The sequence below is a fragment of the Primulina eburnea genome, chromosome 14, assembly GCF_022965805.1.
Source record: "Primulina eburnea isolate SZY01 chromosome 14, ASM2296580v1, whole genome shotgun sequence".
Classification (NCBI taxonomy): Eukaryota; Viridiplantae; Streptophyta; class Magnoliopsida; order Lamiales; family Gesneriaceae; genus Primulina; species Primulina eburnea.
The window spans coordinates 18,748,210-18,768,275 of NC_133114.1; the positions used below are offsets into that span (position 1 = coordinate 18,748,210).

Consider the following 20,066-nt stretch of genomic DNA (forward strand, 5'->3'; position numbering starts at 1 on the left):
ATATTATAATTTTATTTATTACATGTGGATGTAGTATCAAATATTGTTTTGCATATCGTATAATATAATATTTAAAGAAATGTTTAAAATCGTTTGACCTCAAACATTGTAAATGAAATATACCATCTTGATTTGAAGAAGTTTCTATTATTGCATGTAACGTAGTAGTCGTAGCCAAATTGTTGTTGAGGAGAACTGAAAAATGTATAAGTGCATTCATTATATGTTTGTAGTAGAATAAATAAATAAATGTCTGATAATAATATAAATAAGAATAGGTGATTGAGTTATATAAAATTAAAAGTACCAAAAATGAAAATAATGACTGATAAATAGGAAGCATTACATATTTTATGTAACATACCATTCAAATGTGTAGTAAAATCTGTCATTTCAAAGTTGGATTCATCAGAATTTGTAGCATGTACACTTCTATTTATACGTCTTTGGTAGTTTGACCGACGGCGGGCTAGATTTGTTTGTCGTTCAGCTTGTGTCATTAAATGTCTTTGTGCTCGTCGTCGCGCTGTGTTTAATTGACACATTTCATTGTCATTGCGATTGGTATGAGTAGTAGCCCGTGTAGGAGGAGAAGACATTAAAGCTAAATAGTATTTAAATCTGTGTAAATATTTAGAAGAAAAATATTAAATATTGGTCTCCAAATGTTTAAGTTCCAATAATAAAAGAAATGCAATAACAGATTCGTGAATAACATGAATATACCAACATTACATCGATATACATCGAAGAAAAATTTGATGGCAGAAGATGATAACATGTTTTAATTGGATAAACTATTGTGGAAACATGAATAAGATTTGTGCCAACTGGTGCAAACTTTGTATAACATAAAAAACCGTTATTATATAACGAGAAACCTTGAACAACATCAATAAATTAAATAGATATTATACCGAAATGAACGAATTGCAAGGAAGCCTTAAGTCTACGCTTCTTTTGCATACCAGTTGCATTATAACCCATAAACCAAAACAAAAATAATAACAATAAAGGAAATTAAGAAGTGAGTATATAACAATTACCTTTTAGGGCCGGCGCATAATTTTTTTCTCTCCTGTGATTCGTTTACGGTGGTTTATGAATACAAAATAGAACAATTACATGTTTTTAGATTCAACTGATGATTTTCATCAAAGAATAGGTGGAAAGGAAAAACCGTGTGAATTGGGGAAAATAGGGAACAATTTTAAGATAATTTTCGATAAATCAAACCTTATGCTTTATTGCCGAAATCTTAGAGTAGAACGTGTCCCTTGCTCATTGTTTCGTCCGAATTATGTATTTGCGCTGTGTAATTCAAACATATAACTAAATGAATTTGTGTTTTATCGGATTCAATTTGGTTCCAAGAAGAATAAGAGAAGCACAATCTTACAAGCATCTATCACCAATATGGCTAGTAAAATAATTCGTAGATCGAAACGAACAACGGGAGAGATTGAGGGCAAAAAGTCACAAACTAACATGTTTTAGTATCTGATCGTGATGGAAATTTGAAAAAGAAATAATGGATTGAGTGGAAAAGAGAAAATATGTGATTATCACAAACTTATATGCTTCAGTAGATGTTCAATATATCAGGCTCATAAGGTATCAATAAATCCCATGATAATCTTCATCATTATCAGGTAAATCCGTCTAAACACCACACACTTAAGCACACATAAATATGCCAAACTGATAAGTGCAAGTTTTGCACTTAATTTATATTAGAATTCATTTTGAATTATGCTTGTTTCGAACAGAATTATGCGTTTTTGGTTTGTTTTTGTTGTCATTTCAGGAATGGTGAAAACAGCGGACACGAAGCCAAGTGAATCAAGAAAACAAAGTCATTGCCATAACCTTCGGACAGTAGCTCGCGCGCCCCAGCGCGACATCTCGCGCCATTGCGCGCACTGACATGCAAGGCATCACCCCGAGAGCGACGCGCCCTAGCGCGACTTCTTGCGCATTCGCGCGCACAGCAACATTTCTCAAGGCAGAATGTTACGCGCCCTAGCGCGTAATCTCGCGCCACCGCGCGCACAGTTGCAAAGCCAAAGCCAGAGAGTCGCGCGCCCTAGCGCGCAACCTCGCGCCTCCGTGCGCGCACTCACATCTTACTCGGCATAACACAACGCGCCCCAGCGCCAGTTGTCGCGCCATAGCGCGCGCCGCGAGTTCAGAAAACTATAAAAGGCCGCGAATTAGGTCATGGCAAAGGAGGAGCCGCCGTGAGGAGAAAACACACGAAAATACACCATCTTGGGAAGAAAAGAGGCGAGAAACGGAGTGCATACACGAGACGAAGATTCAGAGGGCGAAGAAAAGCCACAAATACGAAGAACGACAGATCTGGGAACAGAGACGACACTTCGGATTTGTTATCTTTTCCTTTGTTTCTTTATTCTACTGTGTATCGATGCCTAGAATTACAAATATGTCTTGTTTTCTCTTGGATTTCGTGATGAACTAAATTCCCATTCTAGAGAATGACGTAACTATGTTGATACAATGATTTGACACCGTTATTTATTTGATTGAATTCCGCTTTCGTTTAATTGTGTTCTCTGCGTTTACTGCACTGCAAATTTACTGGCCATAATTTGTTTGTTGTTTGATTAATCTTATAACTCGGGAGAGAGACTAGGATTATAGATCTTTAGAGACACATCGTTAAATCTTTATAGCGTTCGGAAGGCGTATAACTTTAGCGAGGCTTAGTAAGAACATTGTTTGCATTTATCTATGAAACGTAGATTCTAATTAGGAATAATTGAATCAAAGTTGACAGATACACTTTATTCGTCACTTGGGAAAGGGGGAATAAAACAATCTAAGTGTTCTTGGCCATTAATTGATTGGAATTCAGGAATATAAATTAAACTGTGAGTAATTATCGTGGAAACTTAGTAAAATCATTTCTCTAGATACTTTCTCTCATTATTATCTCTCAATTCGGTGACTTAATTAATTCATTGTTTTCAGTTAATTCATTCAACCAAACCAACCGTTTATTCAATCTCTCTAAATAAAGTTGAGACTATTTTAATTACAAGAATTGATATACAATTTTACACACACTCCTCGTGGGACCGATATCTGTACTCTAACCAGTACTAAAACTTGACACCGTACACTTGCGGTAGGAAATCGCGCAACACAAACACAGAAATGAAGAAAGATATGCATAATATTTGATTTTATCAAAAATCCATTTTTGATTAAAACTAACCTTCTAGGCAACATGGTTGAATGAAAAACAATGGGAAAAAGGGAATTTTGGAACAAAAAGAGCAAGTAAATCATATGAACTTAACGACCAACACATCAAGGAACACAATACATTTTTTAACAACATTTTTTTTTGTTGGGGTGCGGAGATGATGGGTGAATATATGGAATGATGCTCCAACCTCTAGTGAAGTATACACCATTTTTATATTACTTGAATTAACATGTGAACCACAAATTAAAGAGTTTTAAAGATGTAGAAGGTATCAAAATGAGAAGTATCACCCACGAAACATTTAATAAATGCAACAATATAATGGAAAACAAACAATTTACATTAAATAAGAGAAAAAAATGATTGAAAAAAGTTATCATGTAGGATACACAACTAAGTTATTATGATTTAATTAAAATAACATTCATAATAGTTGTGATATTTCTACTATAAATGTTATTGAAATAATTCTTAACTTTACCAGAATGATTTCTAACTATAGTTATTAAAATTGTTTAAAATTTATATTTGGCTTGTTTTCGCTTTGCATTGTTCACAATATTCTATTAATTTTAAACTTAGTAATGTTTGAGTGAGAGTAAAAAATATTATTTTGTTTACAATAAAGATGAAAAAACGGTAATTATATCATTGAAACAAAATGTTAACATTGAAACAAACGAAAAACATCAAAATAACACAAATCAAAATAGTTGACTATTTAAGTTTATGAAAATACATACTGTTATGCAATTAAATATATGATTTAATGGCACAAATCACAAATGTAATGTATCATCATAAAAATAGCACAACTTTATAGATCATTAGTTAGATTAAAAATATGAAGAGATGTACAAATATGGTAAAAGGAACTAAGATTTGAAATTAAATCATTGAAATAAGATATAAAATTATCCATGATTTAACGTATAAATTTATTAAGAAAAAAATCGGAAGATACGAGAACAAATATGGTAAAAAAAAAAAAAAATCAAAAGCGCACATGTGTTTGAAAATTTAAAACAATGGTGATGAAAAAAATAATTATCAATAAATGAAAGTTTTCATATAAACTTTTTTCTAACCATACACAAGAATAGGGATGTCAATGGGTCCGGGTTTTACTCAGACCCGCAATGGACCCGCGTGTATGGGGTAGGTTTGGACATACTAAATGGGTCATGGGGTGGGTCTCGGGTCCAATTTTTTAGACCCGTCCGGATATGGGGCGGGTCATGGGTTCTATAATACCCGCCCCATACCCGCCCCATATATGTAGATATAAATATTTTAAGGTTTTAGTTTTATTAATTTTCATTTTTTAGTAGCTCAGCTCAACCATAACGATCTTAGCTATTCTTATGTCAATTGTTGCACTTGAATATCCTTTTAACAATAGTGGAAGAATAGTTGGTATTCATCTTAATAGACTTAAATATTGCCTACTCACTGATTTTATATTGATCTGTATAAATTATGTTATGACTTATTTTTGGGGATGTCAAGATTTTTTTGGAGAGCTAATAACTCTTTTTTTATGTAATTTTTTATGTCGTGAAAATACTTTTTTTGTTATTATTAAATGTGGTCGAAAACATGAATTAATTTTCCACAATATTATATTTAGAGGCTTGTCTGTTTCATAATTTAGTCATGTGAGAAGAAATATTACTTTTTTATTGTAAAAAAATTCGGGTCTCACGGGTCTCACGGGTCTACCCGGCCCCGTTTCGTATTTGAGGTGGGGTGGGTCCGAAGAATATTTAACCGGGGTGGGGCGGATAATGGGTCAAAGTTTTTTTCATGGGGAGGGTCTTGGGTTTAGCCAAACCCGCCCCAAACCCGCCCCATTGACATCTCTACACAAGAATACATTTTTCTTGATTCAAACAATTGAAATGGAGGCACGAAAATCAATCCAAAATAGGCAAAGAGATGAAGCTTTCTCTCGTTGGAAGATTAGAATACAAACTCAAGAAATCGGGAAAGAAGAAAGGCCGTAACTTTATTATGCGCTTATATCTGAGAGAGGTTTTGGAATAGGGAAGAGATTTTTGTAGCATTCTGAACTTTAATAAAATAGTAGAGATATAATGAATTTTTTAAACATATAAAAATTTTAAAAACAAAGTCAATTGGTAAACATGAATACAAAATTTAAAAAATCATATAATCAATAAAATATACATAAATTAATGAAAATTTATGCAATGATTACAAAAATGAAGGATATAGATGAAGAAAGTTGATGTCAGAAGATGATAACATGTTTTAATTGGATAAACTATTGTGGAAACATAGATAAGATTTGAAGTGGGAGGTTAGTCTCATACAAACCATACTTATTTTTTATTCAAAATGCATATTTTTTGTTTTTAAAATCCAAAATAAAATAAGTTTCAAATATTATATCATTATAATACTATATTTTATTTTGTTGAACATAATTTTATTATTATTTTTACCTCATATATTTAATTTCAAATTTAAACAGTTTATTGTTTACAAAAATATCTTAAATTTAAAATTTGCCTTCCCAACTATTTGTCATCAAGATAAAAAAAATATTTATTTAAAATGTATTTATGAAACCATGCTAAAACAATAATAATTTTATGAAAATGCTAAAATAATAATAATATATTTTAAAGCACCCATAGGCCCACTAATGCCGAAGGCTGGTTTTTGGCTTCTGCTTTTAATCTTCATGAGACAACTAAGAGGTTAATATTTGACCATCCTAATATGTCCTCGTCAGAAGTCAAATATAGAGTGAGTCTCATGTGAGACCGTCTCACGGATTATAATCTGTGAGACGGGTCAACCCTACCCATATTCACAATAAAAAGTAATACTCTTTGCATAAAAAGTGATACTTTTTCATGGGTGACCCAAATAAGAGATCCGTCTCACAAATAATACCCGTGAGACCGTCTCACACAAGTTTTTGCCTCAAATATAACATTATTATTCAAAAAGAGTAGATATCAAACCTTGTGGCCTTAGGAACAAAACTCGGGCTTTGGATTGAACAACTGGAAGGCTCTACCACCTCGAGCGTGAAATTCGAACGGGGGATATAGCAACCATGGGCATATAGATCTGTCTCAGCACCACTGTTTCTGTTTGAAATGAATTATAGCTGATCTTAGATTAGTTAGCCACAGTTAATGGATTTTTTATACATATTAAAGTAGACATCTCTATCATTATAATATTGTTAAATATTTTGAATTTCGTTAAGATTTCAACAAAATTAATCAACATCCTAAGTAAACAAAATATACATAAGCTTTTGTTTCTAAAATTTAATTTTTAAAAATATATTAATTGTTGTAATCATTTATGCATGAATTCGATAAAATTTAAACAAAATTCATCACCATCCTCAGTAAACCAAATGTACACAAATCATCAAGAGATCACCTTTAGTTGTCCAATAAAAATGAAAACACATATTTAATTGTTTACTAATGAGAAGGTCACTCATTGCATAGATTCAATAAACTAAACGATATCAAAATAAGACTATCCCTAGCGCACATTAAAGACAGTCAACTCTCCTCCAAAAGTTACAAATGTGAAAGAAAAGCATACTAAATTCCTCTTGGTTTTTACTAAAATTAAATCCTTTATTTAAGAGTACAGAGAAAAAATTTTCAAGCCTTATTTACAGAGAAAGCATTCCAGTATAATCGATCATGTTCTTCGAATATCCTCAGAAGATTTGAAAGATTTAAATAACAGTATATCCTATGATTTATTAAATATTTCGTAAATAATGAAGATGGAGATAAGAGAATATGTGTTTTTCATGTATAAATTTGATTTTCGAGCCATTTTATTATTCATCATATAAAGAATGTTGGTTATTAATTTTATTTGCCATAAAAAAGGCATTTTTAAGCGATGGTGAAATGTGCAAAAGAACAAATTTTAATAAATGCAATATAATTTCTTAACCATAACTTTTATCTATTATATTTAATTACTGAGTTTTTTATACAATTGGTATAGTTATTAATTTGCTTCAACATTTATTTGCATAATACTTTATTTATCATCACTGCATAATACTTCAACTATGCTGCTCTTTTTGCCATCTACTTTCTTGATTTATTCTAAGCAAAAAATAGTTAATTAATCTTTTCTTTCTGAACATAATTATAATACCATATATTAAATGTGCAGGGGGAGGAGCTGAGAAAGATGATTGGTTATGAATGTAGTTAAAAAAACACAAACATGTATTCTCAAGTTTAAATATTCAACTTTCTAGTTTCTTTTATTAGTATCTTCACTCTTTCAACACGCCGCACTCATTTACCCCATTATGTTTTTCCAACAGAATATTAAAGCAGTATTCGATGCTGCTATCAAAGTTGAGCTCCAGCCACCCAAGCAAAAGAAAAAGAAGATTAAGGCTCGAAAGGTTTATAGCAAAAGAAAAAGAAGAGTAACGCTTCAAAGCAAACTATTCTAACCTAACGCGTTTATAGTAGCGAATAATCTTAACAAACAACAATATATTTTGAATTCATGATTCTACTGCAAAGGAAAAAAAAAAAGAGACAAATCTTAACTTTGAGATAACAATAAACATTACATGACAGATATTTACCGTTAACGTAACAGCATATAACCATAAAAAAATACTAGCTACCGAGGCACACGCGTTGCGTGTGTCATGAATATATTGAGTTAATAAATTAAACATTTATGATATTACAACAACATGACAACGAAACATTTTGTACTTGAATCATGAAAGACAATGAATTCCAAAGCTTAAATAAATCCGCCAAACTTAATTTGTTAACTTACATGATATAGGTTATGATCATAAAAAATAATATTCTTTTGTAGCCGCAATATAATCTCACTTGAAATAATGATAATCTTCAAAGTAAAAGAAGTAAACAAATAGTCAAATGATTTTCCAAAAATTATCATAATATTATCGAACTAAAATTTATTGAATAAAAATCTCAAATTTGTCTCCTAAATTCAGTTAATAAATTGAACAAAAAAAATTAAAACTGTATTTAACTTTAGGCATTGTATGCATAAATTAAACTCTCTCTGTTCTAGCGTAATAATAAAATATTCATTTTATCGAATCATTCCCAAGTACAACACAAAAATGCAAAAGAAATAGAACAATCTATTAAAGCGTGATATAAAAAATTGACATGACATGACATACCAATAAACCAAGAGTTGTGGGCAATGACTACATCCAAGGGATGGAAATATAAATAAAAAAAAAATCTAAAAAACACGTATCTGGACAGTACCTGAGCAGTATGATTCAAGTAAAAAATGATGTAATACACCAAGATAGCCCGTCTCCACGATCCTCACATCATGATTTTATCAATGAGATACATCCACAATAATATCATAAATTCATTCAAATACCTTAACAATATCAAACTTTTTCCTAATTGCTTAGTCTATAACATCTCATAAAATTTCAGTTTACATGCATTGAGAATGTTTCCTATAACTTGACCAAAACTCACCGACTTTTCATTCTTCTAATTTTGTTGAAAAGCAAACAAATTCTATCACATTTCAGCTGTTCAATGCTTAGTGAAATTATTTGATTAACAATGCTGAAAACAACCCATATCAGCACACATATGCAAAGCAAAGCAGAAGCATTTTCCTCTTCGACACATATTGGTAGGAAGTTGATAACATTCTCATGTTTGATCATAATCGAGTTATTCCAGTTGGAAGAGCAAGACATCTCAAAGTCCAACTCATCATCGCAGAGTTATGCCAAATAAAATCATATAGCTGGCCCAAATTTTTCCTCAAGAACATACTTGTAATCTTGTACGCCCTATTTATATGGGAATGCATATTATCTGGGAAATTGGGTAAATATCATTCATCACTAAACCAAATTACGTGATTTCGGTGTCATTTCGATTTTGAAGATAAGACAATTCTCTACAACTTTCATTGGAATCATATTTCCAATTTTCCAGAGTACAATGCTCATAATTTTTAAAAAAAGTAAGAAATTTGCACTACCGTCTACCGCAAGCTTGTTTCTGATGTAGGACCAGTTTCAGTAATATGAGCATATATCTTTGAATAATAAACCAAATGATGTTAAAAATTGGCATCAAATCGAAGCAACACAGAGCAGTAGAAGCTTTCTTCAGACCATAACTTCAAATTCCATAAGTAAATAAAAGTTGCAGTAACATGAAAAAGACCCAATATGCTCTGTTCCTACTGCTACAGAGTAGGACTACATGTTTCAGCATAAATTCAAACCATATGCACAAATAAGCTTAGTTTCGAAACATAAATCCAACATTTACCCATATATCTTCAATAATTTCATGTTTAATGTAAAGGCCCTAAAACTGCTTGTTTGAAAATTTGCGGCAAATTAAAAATTTTCTTTTTCAAAGAACTTAAATGGCCTTACTCATAAAACCAACTGATGAATCAAGTTCAATGTTTAAAATAAAAGCAGCGGAATGAAATAATTGTTTGTCCACAATAACAATTTAAAAAATGTCCAATGACTGATAAAAATTTGTTTGCGGAATAAAATAAACACTGCTGCACTGAGGTCCTCGGGTGCCACTACTGCCGACCCAAGCTGGCTCACTGGTCCCCGTCCTCGGCCCTGACCTCATCAGTACCTACAACAATCAAGTCTAGTGAGCCTAAAGACTCAGCATGCATATATCGCAGGTAACGAGTAAAATCTGAGTAAAAATATGAATGGGGTAAAATATCATGTCATGAGGCATACTGAAAATAATCTGTACTGAGCAATTATAATACGTGCATAACTGAACTGATAATCACAGTAAAAATATTTGCTCCTTGGAGCCTTGTACTGAAATAACTGATAAACTTTTCTGTTGAGATTATGTTTTACGCCTGTGGCCACTGCACTAAGCTGAACTGATCGGTAACTGACTACCGGGAACCTGGAACTGAGCTGGCGGTCACTGAAGACCCGATGGTACCATCCTGAACTGATCGGTCACTGGCGACCGGGTGGTACCAACCTGAACTGAGCGGTCACTGGCGACCGTATAAATAATGCTCCCACATAGTGAATGCACCACAAGCCATATCGCATAAATCTCAAAAATAATCATTTTCTGTTTTCATGCACGTAATATAATTAAATGGCATAATTAAATATGAACAATTTCGATCTTCTTGCATTAAAATCATGTACTTGCTATATTTAAAAATACCTATATGACTTGATTGAAGAGTGAAAGAAGATATAAACATGTCTTGGTTTGTTTTGACTGAAAACAAACAAAATAATGACGCGGCGCGGCGGAGACGGAGTACTCTTCACTTCCTCACTTAATTCCTTTAAATTAAGCATGCACCATAATTATTACAATAGCATAAAAATCGTAAACGTGATGCATGAACATTTCAAAAATATTATGATTTGTGCTCAGGACGCTGCCAGGACTAAAATATCATCTCGGGTGCAAAATGACCATTTTGCCCCTGGAAACCCGAAAATTATCATTTCAACCCTGGACCTCTAAAATTGACCTGAAGCTTACCAAACTCCTTAAAATGTCCCAAAATATTTTTAAAAGCTTTCCTAGACGTAAACTTGAGCCAAATTCACAACTCACTCGATTCGTTTTAAAACTTGGACCGGGGTCTCGGTTTTAATCCGAATCGATCCGAAACTTAACCGATTTATTCCCAACTTTTTACCACGCCTAGTAAACACTTAAAAGGCCTAAAACCATGCATACCAGATTCACTAAGGTCCCCGAAATGCCCCAAAAAGCTGCTGGACATAACCGAAGAATTCAAGAGCACTTTGCACCCTAAGTTCATACTTACCCAACGCGATTTCAGCCCCCTTTAGACTAAACCTGTTCTGTACCAGCCCCATGCTGGACCGTGCAACACTCGAGGACTCACCCCTGGACTTGCCAAAGCACACCCTAAGCTTCCCAATCTCTCGGACATGAGCATCTCCCCAACAAAGACCCTTCCCCGTCCCACTCCAGAGCACCTAGCCAAAACCCTTCGAACCATTTAGCGGCCATGACCAGCTACCCTCAGCCTTCTCCTAGTTCCATCACAGACCCCAGGGAGTTGGTTCCTTGGCTAGGATCAAGCCATGCACAGCCCTCCATGCACGCACCCGAGATCCAGCCCCTACACACATCACCCGATGTTCCCCTTCATCCTACAACCGAACCACGAGACCCAGCCGTGACTCCAGCACCTAAATTCTTTCAACCTGCTCGTGTACAGTCCCCTGATAGTGCAAAACAACAGCCCCTTTGCAAAACCCAGAAATAAAACATGAGTTAAATGTAAGGGATGCTAGAACTTGAACCAAAAATCGAAAACTGTCTTGTATCATGCGGGATCGAGAAAGTTCAGAACCAATAAAGCACATAACAGTATACATATAACGAGTATGATGCAAAATTAAAGTACATAGCGTGCCTTGGATTTTGTGTGAGGACAAACGCTCGGATAATCACTAGCCGAAGGGATGAGCAAAGGAAAAATGGAGTCACCGAACTTTGTAGCAGCAAAAATAACGAGAAATCTTGTGAGTGGAGGAGGTGGAGGCCGCTGAAAACGAGAGGAATAATGGTGAGTGGGGAGGGTGTCGGCTGATGGGGGCAAATGTTAGGTTTAGTGTAGGTTTAGTATTATTTAAATAGACAACAAATAACTAATGGGACCCAATTTCTTAATTAAGAGTTTGAAAAGAATTTTAAGGCCAATAAATTTAAAAATAGGCCCATTAAGTCCAAACGCACTCCCGAAAAATATTTCGAGTTGGAAAGACTTTGAAAATATTAGCCGAACCCTTAAAAAGTCCTCCGATTCGATAAAATTTGCGTACCGTTAAAAATAAAGTCATGCGGGTAAAAATTCTCATTTTTGTAAAATACACTTAAAAATGCTTTAACTTAATTTATAAAAATACATCATAATTTTTCCTGAAAATTCTCCGGTCTTCGTTTCTCGTTCGGGCGTGAAATGCACCTAGAAATCCTAATGCATGGACTTTTAAAATTTTATGAACTAAATTCCATCATGCATGAATTATGCATAAAATGCATAAAATAATTAAACATAATTTAATGAAATGAACATGCTAAATTACCACTTCTTAAATGAGTCTTTATTAACTTATCTCAATACTCCATCTCCGGTCCGGCCTCACTTATTTAACTGAAAAGATAACAATTAAACTACTGCGTAAAATAAATAAATTTAAAGAAAAGAATTTAAATACTCATGCAATAAAAATCATTTTAAATTAAATACTAGGAGTTATGCATGGCTTATACGCAGTCTAATTTACGGGTTCTACATTTAAGGCCGATAAAACCACTTAAATCGATCAAAATTAAATTATTTCGTTGATTAATTCCGTCAATCATGATGTAATGCTCCTGGTATTTTTAATTACAGCATTTGGCAGTGTATTTTTATATTCTTTTCATAGAATAATCAACAAACTCCAAACATTATATTCTAACTAATATTCAATTGCTGCAACTATTTTTTAAATTTGAGGCTACATAAAACCTGAACACTGAGGAAGGAAGAATTTCTTAAGCGAACCTATTTCAACTGACATTCTTCGTAATGTTGCATTAAATCTGCAACTCACAATAGAATAAACACAATCAATAACATTTCAACCAATCATCTAGAAATTTAGTGCAATGAATTACAGAGCACGTAGTATCCAAAAGATTGCAAAGGAGGTTGATTAAAAGTATGTAAATTGTAATTATTTACAGCGAAGTAAATATCCAGAGGATCGCAAAGGAGGTTGATTAAAAGTATGTAAATTGATCATATTTACAGCAAAATGTGAAATTTAAAAAGTAATCACGCCAGAGTTAATGAAATATAAAAGTTGCAATTCAGTTCATTGAACCTGTAAGGACCCAGAAAATGAATGAAGTAGATTGACGAAATTAAGCAACCGTAGGGTGTTGCGATGAAGTGGTTTTGGAAGCTGTAAATCATTGACTTTTTTATTAAGAAAATAAAATAAAAGGAAAATGAAGCACAATATCTGGTGACCAATAAACCAAGATTTGTGGGGAATGATACATCCAAGGAATGGAAATATAATTCAAACAACTCTAAAGAAAACGTATTTGGGCAGTATGATTTACAAAATGGAGTAATACACCAATATAGTTCGTCTCCACGATCCTCACATCAAACTTTTATCAGTGAGATACATCCACAATAATTTCATAAATTAATTCAAATACCTTAACAACATCAAACTTTTGCCTAATTGCTTAGTCTATAACAACTCATAAAATTTCAGTTTACATGACTTGAGATTTTTTCTCATAACTTGACCAAAACTCACCAAATTTTCATTCTTCGACACATATTGGTAGGAAGTGGATAACATTCTCATGCTTGCTCAAAATTGATTGATTCCAATTGGAAGTGCTAGCCATCTCAAAGTCCAACAATTCATCATCACAGAGTTATGCCAGATAAAATCATATAACTGGTCTAATTTGTCCGCAAGAACACGTTTTTAATCTTGTATGCCCTAGTTCTTTGAGAATGCATATTATATGAGCATTATATCTTTCAATTTTCAACCAAATGATGTTAAAAATTGGCATCAAATCGAAGCAACACAGAGCAGTAGAAGCTTTCTTCAGACAATAACTTCAAATTCTTTTAATTTGCAACCAAATGATGTTAAAAATTGGCATCAAATCGAAGCAACACAGAGCAGTAGAAGATTTCTTCAGACCATAACTTCAAATTCCATATGTAAAAGTAGCATTAACATGAAAAAGACCTAATATGCTATATTCCTACTGCTACAGAGTATGACTAAATGTTTCAGCATAAATTCAAGCCATATGCACAAATAAGCTTTGTAGAACCCGAAAATCAAATTACATATAAGCCATGCATAATTTCTATTATTTAAAATTAGAAATGAATATTTTACATATATATAAAGTGTTTTAATTATTTTAAAAATAGATGTTTAGTTTTATCTATTTAGGATGATTACGCGAGGTCGGACCGGAGTTTGGAGATTTGATATAAGATTAATTATAAGAAAATATTCCTAAATTTAATTTAAGGCAAGGAATAAATTAATTTAAAGAAATAAAATGTTTTAGAATTTATTTAATTAATTAGAGCTAAGTTGGTAAATAAATTCTTTTAGGTTCAAGATTTAATTAAAGCTTAAATTAAAATGTGTAAACAATGGAGGATGAATTAATCTAAGTAAAATATATTCAAGAAATTAAAAATAACATTTAAATACTTAAATTTTAAGTCAAGCATGCCATACAAAATTCTAAGCATGATCTTTAAACTAAATTAAATTGTTAATGCATTAAAATATATAATGAAGGGTTAATATCTTAAACAATAAAAATGCAAAGATTAAATAAGAATATAATCATGCAAATGAGTAGCATATTCGGTAAAAGCCTTAACCCATTTCTAAAGTGATAGGTAACTCCCCATTCAAGTCAATTTTAATTGTATTCTATGGTGTGTTCATCTCCCTATTTTAATGCACTAATTATAAGTAAATTCAAATACAAAATACACCTTAATTCTTCTTTAATCCATCAGGCTAGCAAATACAAAATTATACAGCAAAAAAAAAAGAAGGACAAGGCAACGGCCACAAGATGGAGGAGAAACAATTCAAAACCAATCAAATTCTCACTTGTAACTCCTAACTAAATGCATATTATGACCTCTTAACACCTCCTATATCATACACCTTCATCCCTAACATCACTTACACCCATATGCTCGAAATATCAGAGGAAACCAGCTGATAAAATTCGTGTACAGCAGCAAGAAAAATTAAGAAAGAAAAGAATCCTCAACTCCGATCCCGTCGCGTCGTATTATCGATTTGATTTGTTTTTCTTCAAAACAAATTCCAGGCATGTATATGTTTTTTCTTTTCTCTTCAATCAAGTCCTATAGATATTTTAAAATCATTATATATGCATGATTCAAGCAATAAACCGAAATGGACAGCAACATTCCAAGCAATAAGCTGTACAGAATTTTCGGCTCCCTTGTTTTCCACTTCACGGTTTGCTGATCTTTGTTGCTTACAGGAGGTTGCTCGATTCCATGCACTCAAGGCTGCTTCTAGGCATAATTTAGAGTGTGTTAGGGTGTTATTGGTCCATTGGTTTACATCCATACACCCACAAATAATGAAATGACAGCAACTTTTCAAAAAATGCAGAATTGAACCACGTTTTGTTATTCATAGTTGATTAAGGAGTGAGTTCGAATTATGGCTGTTCAAAAGACAGTAGCCATGGTTAGAACCCTCCCTTAACATGTCCAGGGGGTGACCAAATCGGTATTTACAATCTTGGTTCAAGGAGCCATCAGATTTTTACATCAACAATGCAAGAGTCATTCGGTTTTTTTTTCCTTTTCAGATTCTGTGTAGGGTGATTTCGGTTTTTGTGTGTTGGATGAATTGTGGTTGGCTCATAGCCTGTGACCATGGTTCATACAACTCTCCATCATGTCTAAATCGAGTCATGGTCTCTCAAATGGCCATTGGAACGATACAAGACAGCAAAAAAATGCAATACATCACACTATACAGAAATTGGCTCTCTCGGTTTTGGAGCTGTGATGTCCTAGGTGTTGGCTCGGTTTGTGGTTGGCTTTTAGCCCTTAGCCATGGTCCAAGCCATGCCTTAGGATGTTGGTAAGAGTCCTTGGGCGGAGGTTTAAGCCCATACTCATTTATTTCAGGATTTTTACCACAAACAAGTAAACTGCTACTGCTGCGTTTTTCCAGCAGCTGTGACCTTCGGTTTGGTACTTGTTTGAGTTCTTGGTTGGCTTTTAGCCCATGGCCTTGGACTGGACAATACCTTAATGAGTTAGGAAAGTCATGTTTTTGGCCGTTCGTGATTTGGTCGAGTTTAGAGGTCGTACGAGAATTTACGGTGAAAGGTGCCAAAATGAATCTCGAAAGAGCGTTTTATGTTTTTGGACTCCTTCAACCTATTTTCGTGTTTTACAGTTATAATGCATATTTTTCAGTATGTTTGCGGTATTTTTAATCATGGTTAAACGTCGGTTTAATGTTGGTTCGAGTTGGTACGAAGCCATGGTTAAAAATCAAGTTGTTGGTCCGAATCGTCTCGTTTTTGGTTCTATTGTTAAAATTTTGTCAAAGATAAGATTTATTGCATGTGTCACATATTAGAAGTAAGTCGCAGCAATCCTGTGAACGATCCAACTCATCTGGTAAAAATAAGATTATAATTATATTACGTGCATAAAAATATAAAATGTTTATTTTTGAGATATATGCTATATGTCTTGTGGCCACCTTATGCTTATGGGTTTGGAAGTCGGTAGGCGCAACCGAGGACCTCTCCGCCCGGTGACCTACGACCGGTTTATGATTATGTATGGTTACGGACATCCAGTCCAAGGGCTGTGATTGATCTCTACCGCCCAGTATACTGTGGTTTAGTCTGATCAGGCGCTTACGCTATGTTATGGGCCACTTGCTTAGAAACATTTTCTCTACCAGAAAATTATGATAGGTTATGGAGCTCTATTGATCAAAGCTTTTACGTATAATTTTCAGATATGCACGTAGGTATAATTATTCATTATATGTTTTTCATCGTACGCTTTTCGAGACTTTATTTTTACGTTGCATGCGATTTTATGATATATATATTACTTGTTATTCATGATATATACATGTTGAGTCTTTAGACTCACTAGACTTGATTGTTGTAGGTATTGACGAGGTCGAGACCGCGGGCCGAGACCAGTGAGCGATCTTGGGACAACAGTAGTAAACCCGAGGACCTTATGATTTAATTTACGCACATTTTATTATTCAAACTCAGTTTTAATACGTTGGATTATTTTTAAGTTAATGTTTACGTTGGATTATTTTTAAATTGTTGGTTGAAAACAATATTTGCTTCCGCTGTTATTTTAAAGTTAAAATTATTTACATGTTTATTTTATTAAATAAGACAAGATAAATTGAAACGTCTGCTTATTCGTTTTCTTAAAATGTACTAGAAATTTTTTTTTTTTAAAACCTCACATAGCATTCGGCCGAATCATAAAATATTTTTGATATCATTTTAAAATAAAACAACCAACTACTTTACCAAATCTAAAAATAACATTTGAAAAGTATAGCCCATACTATAACTTCTCAAAAATCACTCATAAATAAATTGTCGTAAAAAAATATCTTTAACATTGCTTAAAATCATGAATCGTAAACTAGTGCGGAAAACTAGCGTAGGTCCTCGGGTTATGTGCACCTTCAGTCCAGTCGGATCAACCATCAAGACCTCCATTAGCATTATCATGATAACCTGCATCCATCACACCTAGTGAGTCTAAAGACTCAACACACCATAATCTTGATAACGAGTAATACGTAATACAGTTAACATATAACAGTGAAAAATACTTGTACTTAAAATATCATTTTCATGAAGATGCATAAACTTAAACTTAAGCATTTTCGTAAATATTTTCATGATGCATAAAAACATTTTCATAAAAACATAAACATATTCATATTCGTATTCGTATTCATATTCATATACGTATTCATATTCATATTCGTATTCATGTTCATGCTCGTGTTTGTTGAATTCAGATCGTGATTGTGACTCGTATTCTTAATCTTAATGGGCGATGGATCCATCTAGAAAACCACAGTACTGGGCGGCGGGGACACCAGCAACACTCTCACCGGTCAACTGGGCCTTGGCCTACGTATTAACATATTCGTATTCGTATCACGTATTCGTATTCGTATCCGTATCCAAGGAAACACGATCGTCGGGCTCCCACTGGGACCATAACCCTCACGACATTTCCAACATATTCAGTAGTCACAATCTCTTCACATCCTTCAACATATTATCATCACTTAATAAAAATCATGTATGTACATATCGTTTTATTTTTGAAACCAAGCATGCAACATATCTTTTAAATGTCAAAGATTAATCCATAAAAATCCATGAACATTTAACATAAATGTTTTAACATATAAAAATCATAAAAAAAACATAAACGTTTTTAAAATCAACATCATGAAACTCTTAAACATTTCAAGTAATCATATTAACACATAAAACAGCATTCAGGGCACTGCCATGACGTTTACTAATTTTTAGGTGTAAAAAGACCGTTTTACCCCTGGACTCGACATTTTACGTTTTCGATTATCTTCTTGATTTCATGACTCTAACATGTCCCAAATAATTATTTAAGCCTACATGAATTTTTTCATAATTTTATTTAGCTTAATTCGATGACTTTTAAATTAATCTTTAAATGTGACGTATTAACGCGTTTTAAATCCCGAATTAAACCAAAACTTAATATAAAATTCCCAAATTAGAAACTTAGACTTATAATAATTATTTAAGCTTAAACCTAATTTTTCATAATTTTATTAAGCTTAAATCTAGGCGTTTCCCGATTCGTTTTTAAACTTAGACGTACTTCCCGGTTTTGACTCGTATGGACTCGAAACTTAACCAAACTTTACCAAACTTGAACCAAAGCTTCCTCACACATAAATAAACCTTTTTCAACCCAAAATAAGCTAATTAGAACCCTCGAACACACCCCTATCAGCTACTGAAATTTCTGCACAAAGAGTCCTAGTTCTAGTGTGATTCAAACCTAGTCTAGCTTCGACCCCAGCCCCTTAGCCGCACGACCAGACCCTTGGCCACCCTCTTAGGACCCTCAGAAAACCCTAGGTAATCTCCTGGACAGACACTAACACCCCGACAGCAGCCGTGTTCCCCTAGTAAGAAAAATCGAAACCCTAAGCCCATGCATCTCCAATTTTCGTTCATCTTACTTCACCCTAATTTCCAGCCCTTAAACCTTCATCTATGGACCCTCAAACATGTGGAAAAATATCCCTTAAAGTTTCCCTACCATGGCAGCCCCTTTGTGCGTCAATAGGAGGAGTTTTAAAAAAGAAAAACTCTTTTTTTGTGCATGTATAGCCATAAAAACGAAAATATAAAAGTTCTATCATGTTTTTAATGCAATCATGTATCAAACACATAATATGGTGTGAAAGATGAGTAAAAGGAGAATATGGCGTGCCTTTGCGTTTAAAACGCACGATTTTACGTTGACAAATCGAAGAACGACGACGAGGAGGACCTTGGCTTGAAGAATTAAGAAGAACTTGATGCTTTCCCTTCCAATCTCCTTGTGTGTGCCGTGTAAATTTGGGAGAGAATTTGAGGGGTGAGGAGTGTTTTCTGATTTTAAAATAGGGTTGCCGTGAGTGTAGAGTGGTTGGGAGACAATTTCAGAATATGTGGGGTGTGTGGCCGTGACTTGTGTGCTTAGAGAGTTTATGAATTTTAAAAGTGTGAGAGGCGTGAGTTTGCATGTGAATTGTGGGGTAATATTGCACTTTAAATAGTAGAATAAAGCACTAACAAAGATTAGACCCATTGGGTAGGTTAATTAGGCCCATTAGTGCTTAATTAGAATATTTAAAATATAAAAATAATTTTTCTTAAAAAAGTTTGTGAATTTATTAGCCGGGTTGCTCGAAAGCTCGAATTTTATTTGAAAAGCCAATACCGATAAAATTACGTTCCGGCGTATAAAATCACCTCACAACTCGATACTTTCAAAAATTTACTTAAAAACATCGACCGCATTTTAAATAGTTAAAAATAACTATTTAATAAAAATCTTTTACATTTTTAGCCCTCTGTCCCCGTTCCTCGATCGTCAC

At 33.5% G+C, this 20,066-nt stretch overlaps 2 long non-coding RNA genes across 2 annotated transcripts; one reads left to right on the top strand and one right to left on the bottom strand.

The window, feature by feature from the left end:
• Nucleotides 1-100: 100 nt before the first annotated feature.
• On the bottom strand, nt 101-6,412 carry LOC140813247 (uncharacterized). The gene is made up of 3 exons (XR_012113861.1): nt 6,232-6,412; nt 365-621; nt 101-195 (listed from the first exon to the last, which is right to left on the bottom strand). It is a non-coding gene; the product is annotated as an uncharacterized lncRNA (long non-coding RNA).
• LOC140813249 (uncharacterized) lies at nt 1,611-3,348 on the top strand. Its single transcript, XR_012113863.1, has 2 exons — nt 1,611-1,714; nt 3,187-3,348. It is a non-coding gene; the product is annotated as an uncharacterized lncRNA (long non-coding RNA).
• Nucleotides 6,413-20,066: the final 13,654 nt, after the last annotated feature.